At 44.4% G+C, this 10,302-nt stretch overlaps 1 long non-coding RNA gene across 1 annotated transcript in view; it reads right to left on the bottom strand.

Moving 5' to 3' along the window:
• Positions 1-9,079: 9,079 nt before the first annotated feature.
• Positions 9,080-10,302, bottom strand: part of LOC138657752 (uncharacterized) — a 143,958-nt gene continuing 142,735 nt past the window's right edge. Inside the window, exon 3 of the long non-coding RNA XR_011317168.1 lies at positions 9,080-9,281. This is a non-coding gene — a long non-coding RNA (uncharacterized lncRNA). The remainder of the gene's footprint in view (positions 9,282-10,302) is intronic.

Below are 10,302 nucleotides of genomic sequence, written 5' to 3'. Positions count from 1 at the left end.
GGCGGTCCTTTTGTGCTAAGATGGGCATTGATTTGTCTTTTTCTTCGGCTTTCCATCCTCAGACTAATGGCCAAACCGAAGGAACTAATCAGACTTTGGAAACATATCTGAGATGCTTTGTTTCTGCTGATCAGGATGATTGGGTGTCCTTCTTGCCTTTGGCTGAGTTCGCCCTTAATAATCGGGCCAGCTCGGCTACTTTAGTTTCTCCTTTTTTCTGTAATTCTGGTTTCCATCCTCGTTTCTCTTCAGGGCAGGTTGAGCCTTCGGACTGTCCTGGTGTGGATACGGTGGTGGACAGGTTGCAGCAGATTTGGACTCATGTGGTGGACAATTTGACATTGTCCCAGGAGAAGGCTCAACGTTTTGCTAACCTCCGTTGCTGTGTTGGTCCCCGACTTCGTGTTGGGGATTTGGTTTGGTTGTCATCTCGTCATGTTCCTATGAAGGTTTCCTCTCCTAAGTTTAAGCCTCGTTTCATTGGGCCATATAAGATTTCTGAAGTTCTTAATCCTGTGTCATTTCGTTTGGACCTTCCAGCTTATTTTGCCATCCATAATGTGTTCCATAGGTCGTTGTTGCGGAGATACGTGGCGCCTATGGTTCCCTCCGTTGATCCTCCTGCCCCGGTGTTGGTCGAGGGGGAGTTGGAGTATGTGGTGGAGAAGATTTTGGATTCTCGTGTTTCGAGACGGAAACTCCAGTACCTGGTCAAGTGGAAGGGTTATGGTCAGGAAGATAATTCCTGGGTTTTTGCCTCTGATGTTCATGCTGCCGATCTTGTTCGTGCCTTTCATTTGGCTCATCCTGATCGGCCTGGGGGCTCTGGTGAGGGTTCGGTGACCCCTCCTCAAGGGGGGAGGGTACTGTTGTGAATTCTGTTGTTGAACTCCCTCCTGTGGTCGTGAATGGTACTTCGGCGAGTTCTGTCCATGGACTCCCTCTGGTGGCTGTGAGTGAAGCTGCTGCTTCTGAGGTTCCTTACACAGGTGACGTGGTTTATCCTTTGGTTGGCTGCTCTATTTAACTCCACTCAGATCGTTACTCCAGGCCAGCTGTCAATGTTCCTGTGCTGGTTCAGTTCGCTCTTGGATCTTCTGGAGACCTGTCTCTTCCTGCAAGAAGCTAAGTCCCCGTTTGTTATTTTCTGTTCATGGTTTTCTAGTCCAGCTTGCTTTCATGATTTTGTCTTGCTAGCTGGAAGCTCTGGGATGCAGGGTGGTGCCTCCGCACCGTGAGTCGGTGCGGGGGTCTTTTTGCACACTCTGCGTGGTCTTTTGCAGTTTTGTGCTGACCGCAAAGATACCTTTCCTATCCTCTGTCTATTTAGTTAGTCTGGCCTCCCTTTGCTAAACCTGTTTCATTTCTGTGTTTGTGACTTTCATCTTAACTCACAGTTAATATTTGTGGGGGGCTGCCTTTTCCTTTGGGGAAATTTCTCTGAGGCAAGGTAGGCTTTATTTTCGATCTCTAGGGCTAGCTAGTTCTTAGGCTGTGTCCGAGGCATCTAGGCCATTTAGGTACGCTCCACGGCTATTTCTAGTGTGTGTGATAGGATTAGGGATTGCGGTCAGCAAAGTTCCCACTTCCCAGAGCTTGTCCTGTGAGTTTAACCATCAGGTCATTCCTGGTGCTCCTAACCACCAGGTCATAACACCTGAGGTCCAGTTGTGATGCAGCTATTAAGTGTTGGTGGTGCCAAGGGCAAGCAAATGTGGCTACCAACTGCCCCCTGACAGCTGAACCCTTGGACTGTGGGTAAACTTACTGTATGTTGATGTTCACACAGGCCGTTTTCACCACAGATCCGTTGGTCCCAGTGGGTGTATAAACATAAGGATGAATGACCTCGGGGAGATCAAAATATCCAACACCGCAGAGACACCATCAAGTGTTTCTCAATGCAGTGATCCAGAACACTGCCCCATCCCTTATGGGAAATATGCAAATGCATGTAGAAAAGCCGCGGAGACACCATCATGGGTTTCTCGATGCAAGCATTTGCATATTTCCCATAAGGGATGGGGGCAGTGTTCTGGATCACTGCGTTGAGAAACACGTGATGGTGTCTCCGCGGTGTTGGATGTTTTGATCTCCCCGAGGTTATTCATCCTTATGTTTATAGTCCTTTTACTAGGCACTGCTCCTAATAGCCAGTTTTCTACTCCACACTGATGAGGGGCAAATACCCCGAAACAGCTGTCTGTGGATGGATACCATGTTTTGGCATAGGTGGTTTTCCTTTTTGGATGCTGCCCTTCCCATGGTTGTTCCTTCCCTGTGAAAGACCTTGCTATTTATTGCTTGCGTTGAGAAACACGTGATGGTGTCTCCGCAGCTTTTCTACATGCATTTGCATATTTCCCATAAGGGATGGGGGCAGTGTTCTAGATCACTGCGTTGAGAAACACGTGATAGTGTATCCGCGGTGTTGGATGTTTTGATCTCCCCGAGGTCATTCATCCTTATGTTTATAGTCCTTTTACTAGGCACTGCTCCTAATAGCCAGTTTCCTACTCCACACTGGTGAGGGGCAAATACCCTGAAACATCTGTCTGTGGATGGATACCATGTTTTGGCATAGATGGTTTTCCTTTTTGGATGCTGCCCTTCCCATGGTTGTTCCTTCCCGGTGACAGACCTCACTATTTATTGCTTGCGTTGAGAAACACGTAATGGTGTCTCCGCAGCTTTTCTACATGCATTTGCATATTTCCCATAAGGGATGGGGGCAGTGTTCTAGATCACTGCGTTGAGAAACACGTGATGGTGTCTCCGCGGTGTTGGATGTTTTGATCTCCCCAAGGTCATTGATCCTTATGTTTATAGTCCTTTTACTAGGCACTGCTCCTAATAGCCAGTTTCCTACTCCACACTGATGAGGGGCAAATACCCCAAAACATCTGTCTGTGGATGGATACCATGTCTTGGCATAGGTGGTTTTCCTTTTTGGATGCTGCCCTTCCCATGGTTGTTCCTTTCCAGTCAAAGACCTGGCTATTTATTGCTTGCGTTGAGAAACACGTGATGGTGTCTTCGTAGCTTTTCTACATGCGGTCCCAGTGGGTGATCTGAATCTTTGCCAGGTGCACATCAACAGACACCAGGCCAAGGCCCTCCTAGACTCAGGGAGCCAAGTGACACTTGTGCATGGGTCATTAATCTCGGGCTTAGAACCCACTGGGAAAAATGTGGATGTTGTGTTTATGCATGGTGAACTCCGTGAGTACCCGACAGTGGAGGTTTCATTTGTTACGTACTGCAGGAAGATTAAACATGTAGTGGGGGTAGTGAAAACCCTTCCTTATGGGGCTGTCCTGGGAAGGGATTTGCCTCTTTTCTGGTCTCTGTGGAAAAATAAAATTAATCCTCTCAGAGTAAATGTTATTGCGGGCCCAGAACCCGAAGATCCTGAGTCAGGGATACCTGTCGTAGGGCTTGCCAACCTAGGGACAGAGTGTAACCCTGACAGGTTTCCCGTAGAGGCATTGGCAGGAGAGGTCGAGGAGACCCCATCAATCCCGAAGCTGGAAGTGACCCTTGGTACGTTTGGGACAGGTCAGCTCCAGGATCTCTCTCTGACCCGGGAACAAAAAAGAGTAATCGAGGTAAATGGGGTGGCTCAGCAATCAGGTGCAGAGGCAGTGTTCACATGTATGTTGATCAACCATGAGTTACTATACAGGGTTGATAAAATGCAGGACGAGATGATAGAACTGGTAGTGCCCCAATCCTACCATTGGGCAGTACTCAAAATGTCTCCCACCCATATGCTGGGAGGGCACTTGGGGGCCAAAAAGATGCAGGAGCACATATTGCAGTGTTTTTTTTGGCCTGGGGTCTATGCTGAGATGCAGAGGTTCTGCAAAATGTGTCCTGAGTGCCAGCTAACCTCACCTACCGGCCACCGGCCTAAGGCCACAGATTCCATTTAAAAACCTTGCAGCAAAGGGTTGGATGTGTCAGTCTTGGTTTACAAACTGTGTGTCACGGGGCAGAAATAGGAAAACAGGAGATGAGGAATCTGGGCCCCTGAACTGCCCCTCAGGCTAGGGGAAGCCCTGTCTTTCCTTAACTTGGGGGTACCCTTGAAGGTAGGGAGGCCCAAGTCACCGACCAGTCCCTGTCTCCTGTAAAACCCTGAACTAAACCCCCAACCCAGGAGGTGAACAGTGTAAACAGCACCACAAAGCAAATAGACAGGAATAAACAATATGAGAGTGAGGGGAACACGATACCAAAAGGTTAATGCACAAACTACAAAGTAACAAAACTGAGAACTTAGCTTGTGCACGCCGCTGCAGACTCCACAACACAGATAGTACAGCAACTGAGCTCCAAACACCAGACTTGGCTGACACCAGGGAGCTGCTACTGCGAGGTTGGTCTCCTGAAAGGAACTGTATAACCAACAGTCAGCTGATGCACCAGGTGACCTTATAAAGGATGGTGGGAGTGGTCACAGACATCAGCTGACTCAGCGGCAATGCAAGATACTCTGGTGCAGTACGCAGCCCCCAGGTCGTTGGAGGCCGCCATGTCCCTTGCCATCTGGGTGGATAGATGCTTGAGGGAGAGGCATACACCAAATGTGCCCCCTATAGTCCTTGCTAGCGTCCTACTCATCAGGTCATGGGTCTGGACAAAATGAGCATCCACCAAATTGACTCCTGCTCCACTGTCTTCAAGCACCGGAATATTCTCAGTTACCCCACCAATAACCACCTCAGCAGGTAAGGTACACCGAGACGAAAAAATCGAGGAAATATACACACCCTGGTCGCCTCCCTCCACATGATCAGGAGGTCGCGGCTCTTTAGATGGTGCAGGTACTTTGGCACGCGCTGGGCAGACATTGATAGCTGTACTATCTGTGTTGTGGAGTCTGCAACGGCGTGCACAAGCTAAGTTCTGAGTTTTGTTATTTTGTAGTTTGTGCATTCACCTTTTGGTATTGTGTTCCCCTCACTCTCATATTGTTTATTCCTGTTTATTTGCTTTGTGGTGCTGTTCACACTGTTCACCTCCTGGGGTGGGGTCTGGGGGTTTAGTTCAGGGTTTTACAGGAGACAGGGACAGGTACCCCCAAGTTAAGGAAAGCAGGAGATGAGGAATCTGGGCCCCTGAACTGCCCTTCAGGCTAGGGGAAGCCCTGTCTTTCCTTAACTTGGGGGTACCCTTGAAGGTAGGAAGGCCCAAGTCACCGACCTGTCCCTGTCTCCTGTAAAACCCTGAACTAAACTATCTGCACAAAAGCTGTTCCACTCAGCGTATCCACATGGACATTTCCTCTCTGAACCCTGTTCACACAGGTAATATACAGATGATCAGGTTTTTAAATACATTAGATAGGGATTGCATACATCAGTTAGGACTACTCTATATGGGTATACCTTGACGTTTGGTGGAGCAGCTTAGCATACATTTTTTGCAAAAAACGTATCAACCAAATACCCAGTTTTTTACATCTTTTTACTAGCACTTGCGGATTACTGTGATTTTTTTAAACTGAGTGTTTTTGGTTTTACTATGCTCTTCTGTGTTTTTGGTTTGCAAACTGCAGAGCATGTGGATCTGCAACATTTGACTTGTGTGAAGTAACACGGATCCAATGAAAGCAAAACACCTGGCACCCCTCAGCATGACACAGCAGTGCAGTCGCCTACGGCAACCAGTCTCGAATACGGACTGTCTTGGCCCCCCAGCTGTGATACGGAAGATACCATTTGCTTTTCCATTTGTGAGTTTCTTTGGACATTAAAGACATTTGCTTTGAAGTTTTTTGTGGTCCCTACCTATCTGTTTCACTGCACCAACCCTGCTGCACTACAGATAAAATGACTGTAAGCGGCAGTGTGCATAACTATTCACTCCCCTAAAGACAGTACTTTGTAGAGCCTTCTTTTGCTGCAATTACAGCTCCAAGTCGCTTTGGGTAAATCTCCATGAGCTTTCCACATCTTGCTAGTGGGATTATTGCCCATTCCTCAGGGCAAAACTGCTCCAGCTACTTCAAGTTAGATGGTTTCTTCTGGTGAACAGCAATCTTCAAGTCTGACCACAAATTCTCAATTGGATTTAGGTCTGGGATTTGACTAGGCTACTCCAAAACATTTACACATTTCTCCTTAAACCACTCTAGTATTGTTTTAGCAGTAAACTTTCAGTCATTGTCTTGTTGGAAGGTGAACCTCCATCCCAGTCTCAAATCACTGACAGACTGAAACAGATTTGGCTCAAGAATATCCCTGTATTTCACACCATCCATTTTCCCTTCACCTACAACCTTTTTACCTGTCCCTGCTGCTGAAAAACATCCCCACACAGGGTCATCTTTCGTCTCTGAGCTGCCTCTCTGATTAATGCCCTCCTTTCCAGGGCTGAGAGTTTTTGTGGACGGCACTCTCTTGGCAGGGTTGTTGTGGTACAATTTTCTTTTCATTTGATGATAATTGATTTGATGGTGCTTCGGGGATCATCAGAGATTGGGATTTTTTTTATATATCCCAACTCTTGTACGTCTCAACAACTTTGTCCCTGACTTGTATGGAGAATTCATACGGTTTTTGGTCAGTGGTGCTTCTTACTTAATGATGTTGCAGCCTCTGTGGCCTTTCAGAAAAGGTCTTTATACACTGACAGACTATGTGACACTAAGGCTATGTGCACACTTCCACGGGTAAAATGCATGCGGAATTGGCATGCATTTTCCCGCTAAACACTTAGCTTGCAGAATGCTTGCGTTTTCCCAGCGATGCTACGGATCATTTGGAAAATGCTAGCATTCTGCAGGTTGGTCACACTTGTCAAACATAGTGTTTGACAAGTGTGACCAACTTTTTACTATTGATGCTGCCTATGCGGCATCAATAGTAAAAAGATAGAATGTTAAAAAAAATAAAATAAATAAAAAATCATGATATTCTCACCTTCCAGCATCCCCTGCAGCCTTCCCGCTCCTTGCAATGCTCCCGTTCCCAGTAATGCCTCGTGGCAATGACCCCAGAAGACGTAGCGCTACGTCATCAGAGGTCATTGCCGCAAAGCATCCCTGGGAACGGGAACATCGCGAGGAGCGGGAAAGCTGCCGGGGACGCCGAAAGGTGAGAATATCACGATTTTTTATTTTAATTCTTTTTTTACAGGTATATGGTTTCCAGGGCCTGGAGGAGAGTCTCCTTTCCTCCACCCTGGGTACCAACCGCACATGATCCGCTTACTTCCCGCATGGTGGGCATAGCCACATGCGGAATGTAGGCGGATCAATGCATTTCTATGTGTGCGTAATCCGCATTGTTCTGGAATGCGATTCCGCGTTTCAAAAGTTTAAAGTCATTCGGAAAGTCGGCATCAGCAAACGTAAGGTCCATACTAAGTAAGGGTCCAGAATCTCTATACCTGAACCCCAAAACATAGACTTTTTCTCCAATGTGCTCGAACTATATAAATAAGACTAGTAGTAGTTCTGGTGATTTTGTTCTGTGGATCAATGAATCAAAACTAGAATTTTCATGCATGAAGATTAGCAATATGTCTGGAGGAGAAAGATTTGCTTATTCATGCGGACAGGGAGACCTCGATGAGACACTTGTTTCATCAAATCACTGTATTTCCTCCTTAGGGTTGAGCTATGCTTATGCTCTGAGACAACTTTTCATCCTAGAGGTGAAATACGAATCTTCCTAATATGAAGACTGTAAGTTCAACTTCTTTTATTGGTCCCTTTTAGACCCAGTAGTAAAGGGGAGAAAACTCATTCTACTGCAATCTGTCATCCTTTTCTCATTCCTCTCACATAATGGCTAACCCCTTACACACACACGCATGCACGCATGCACGCACGCACACAACTTAATTCTTACTACCTTACAGGAGTCAGCTCCTCCCACCCTCGTGTGACTTTACGGCTACAGTCATTGGCTGACTGCCCAGGTGAATTTGTTCCAGACGCTTCTACATACTAAGCAGTCTCATGAACAAGCCTTTATGGGAGAGATTAACCATTTTAGTGCTGCCTGTCAGCAGGCCTCACAATATGTTTCAAAATACAGTTTACTCAGATATCACAGTATTGCCTTAATACTACCTATTCCACCTTTGCATTCAGCAAAAGTGGCACCTGAATATTGATTACTTCTTGTAGATAATGGTCTTCATTAACTGTATTTGAAAGTAAAAAAATGTGGAAATAAACGTCAAAATCCATTAAAAAGTATAAGGTGCTCCTCTTGTGCCAGTACAATCTATGAGGAGAAAGCTCACAAAAATCATGACAGTAGGGCAAGCATGACTTAAATTATATTGTAGGCGAATGAATGTTATAGAATGCTAGCATACATCCAAATTATATTCTAATCAGTTTAGAGGCTTCATGGGAATACGAAGCTGTCATAGCTAATCGCAAGTGTGGCATATCAATACACATGTATGCAGACCACATAAAAGCCTTTCTGTACAGGAGTAGTGCTAAGTAAAAAAACGGTTTAGTTATTCTAAGACAATCTCTATTAATAATGAGAATATATTTCCTGTGCCAGCTTCAGTGAACAGCTTAACACTTGCTATGTCATTATCCTTTACACATTTCTGTGCGTGGGTTTGTAGTGTTTTAATATAATTTATCATTCAAATTTTGTAAAAAATATTCTAAGTCTGAATACCACTTTACATTAAATTTTGGTTGCTTTCAATTCGCACAGTACATTACTTGACACCTTTTAGTTATAATTTAAACTATCTTTCCATGCATAAAATTGTACAATGATATCAAACCACAAAGCAGATAAAACAGTTTAGGAGTGACTTTACACCCCCTATTTTTGTGGCAAAATAATGCAATGGTCAGATGGTAGCTGCTAGTCAATAGGGACATATGATATGCACTACAAACAGTTATGCCTTTTTTTATTGCATTTCTGCATTTTTACCACCTTTGATGAGCAATGAGTGGTTTGAATGATGGACAAATTAAATTTTTAATTAATTGAAAAGCTCACAAACTTACAGAAAATTCTGATATGCCTGAATCCCAATCTAAACAAATCCATCAAAATGATGGCTAGTTTGCTAGATTCTTTATAAGGCCAGAAAACTATTAAAATATAATACAGGATTATATTCATCTGTCCTAGGCCCAGTCTTCATTTCTCCAAAAATCTCAGCTTATCGTTTGGTCCTCACTTTGGATCAGTCTTTATATTGGTCTTCTGTTTAGCCTCATGATTGATCTTTGGTCTGGGTCTTCCATGATTGACTAAGCTTCTCATGGCTTGGGCCAAAGACTGAGCAAGAAAACGAAGAAAAGACCAAAGTTAAGCAAGTGGATTACGGTACCATGTGGGTTACAGCTGCATCGGCAGGACAGATGAAGACCAAGCCTAAAATAGGTTAGTATAATCTTCATATATTATCTTATGGATTCTGGAGTGACATCAAGCCATAATTATTGTGTTTTCAGGGCAGTTTTGCTTTGGAACTAATTTTATTCTAACAATAAAATCTGCCAGCTGATTTGAGCGAATTTGCCTATATCTAAGGAGATTGGCTTACTCAAAATATTACATTTTTACCAAAAGCCATCATGCTTGTTTTCAGACATTTTTGGCACAGATTTCCCTAGGGGAAACAAAAATCCTTGAAAAATGTCCTTTAAAATCCTTAAATGAAAAAAAGAAAGAAAAAGATACACAAATAATGTAACACCAAATAGGAATTATGACATTTAAAAGCTAAAAAAAGGCTAAAAGCTGTTTTTTCAACAAATCTACATTTTCACATGTTTGACATAAGGGAAACTTTAAGAAGAACCAAACAGATAGTAAGTGAATGATCATTTCATAACGGAATCCAATGAAATGTGTATTTAATATGGTTCTATATGTTTTCCCTTAGAAAAAAATCCGAGCGCTACATCAAGTGGCTTTTGCTCCTCTTCCTCCACCTTCACATCACACACAGTACAATCCTCAAAAGTGGCACCCCAATTACTCTTATTTTCCCCCAAATAATAACTCTCCAACTGCCCAACTGACAGTTGGGAACCACAGATGGCTGAGTCTGCAAATCTGCTCACATGTTGTATGCCATGGGCATCGGAAATGTACTCCAAAGATTCACAGAGTCAAGAGGAGGAAATCATCTACACTGATGCCCAAATTTCTTTCAGTTTGATCCAGGGTCGGACAAAGTAGGGTCCGAGCAGAATCAAAGCTCTCATCAACAGACATTAACTCCGGGGGGTGGAGGTGATCCTGATGAGACTCAGATACTTGGGGCACTCGCAGACTGTACTGTGCTGTCAGG

Source organism: Ranitomeya imitator, chromosome 1 (genome assembly GCF_032444005.1).
Source record: "Ranitomeya imitator isolate aRanImi1 chromosome 1, aRanImi1.pri, whole genome shotgun sequence".
Lineage (NCBI taxonomy): Eukaryota > Metazoa > Chordata > Amphibia > Anura > Dendrobatidae > Ranitomeya > Ranitomeya imitator.
The sequence above is the reverse complement of the archived record's forward strand: the minus strand, read 5'-3'. Positions and strand labels throughout refer to the sequence as shown.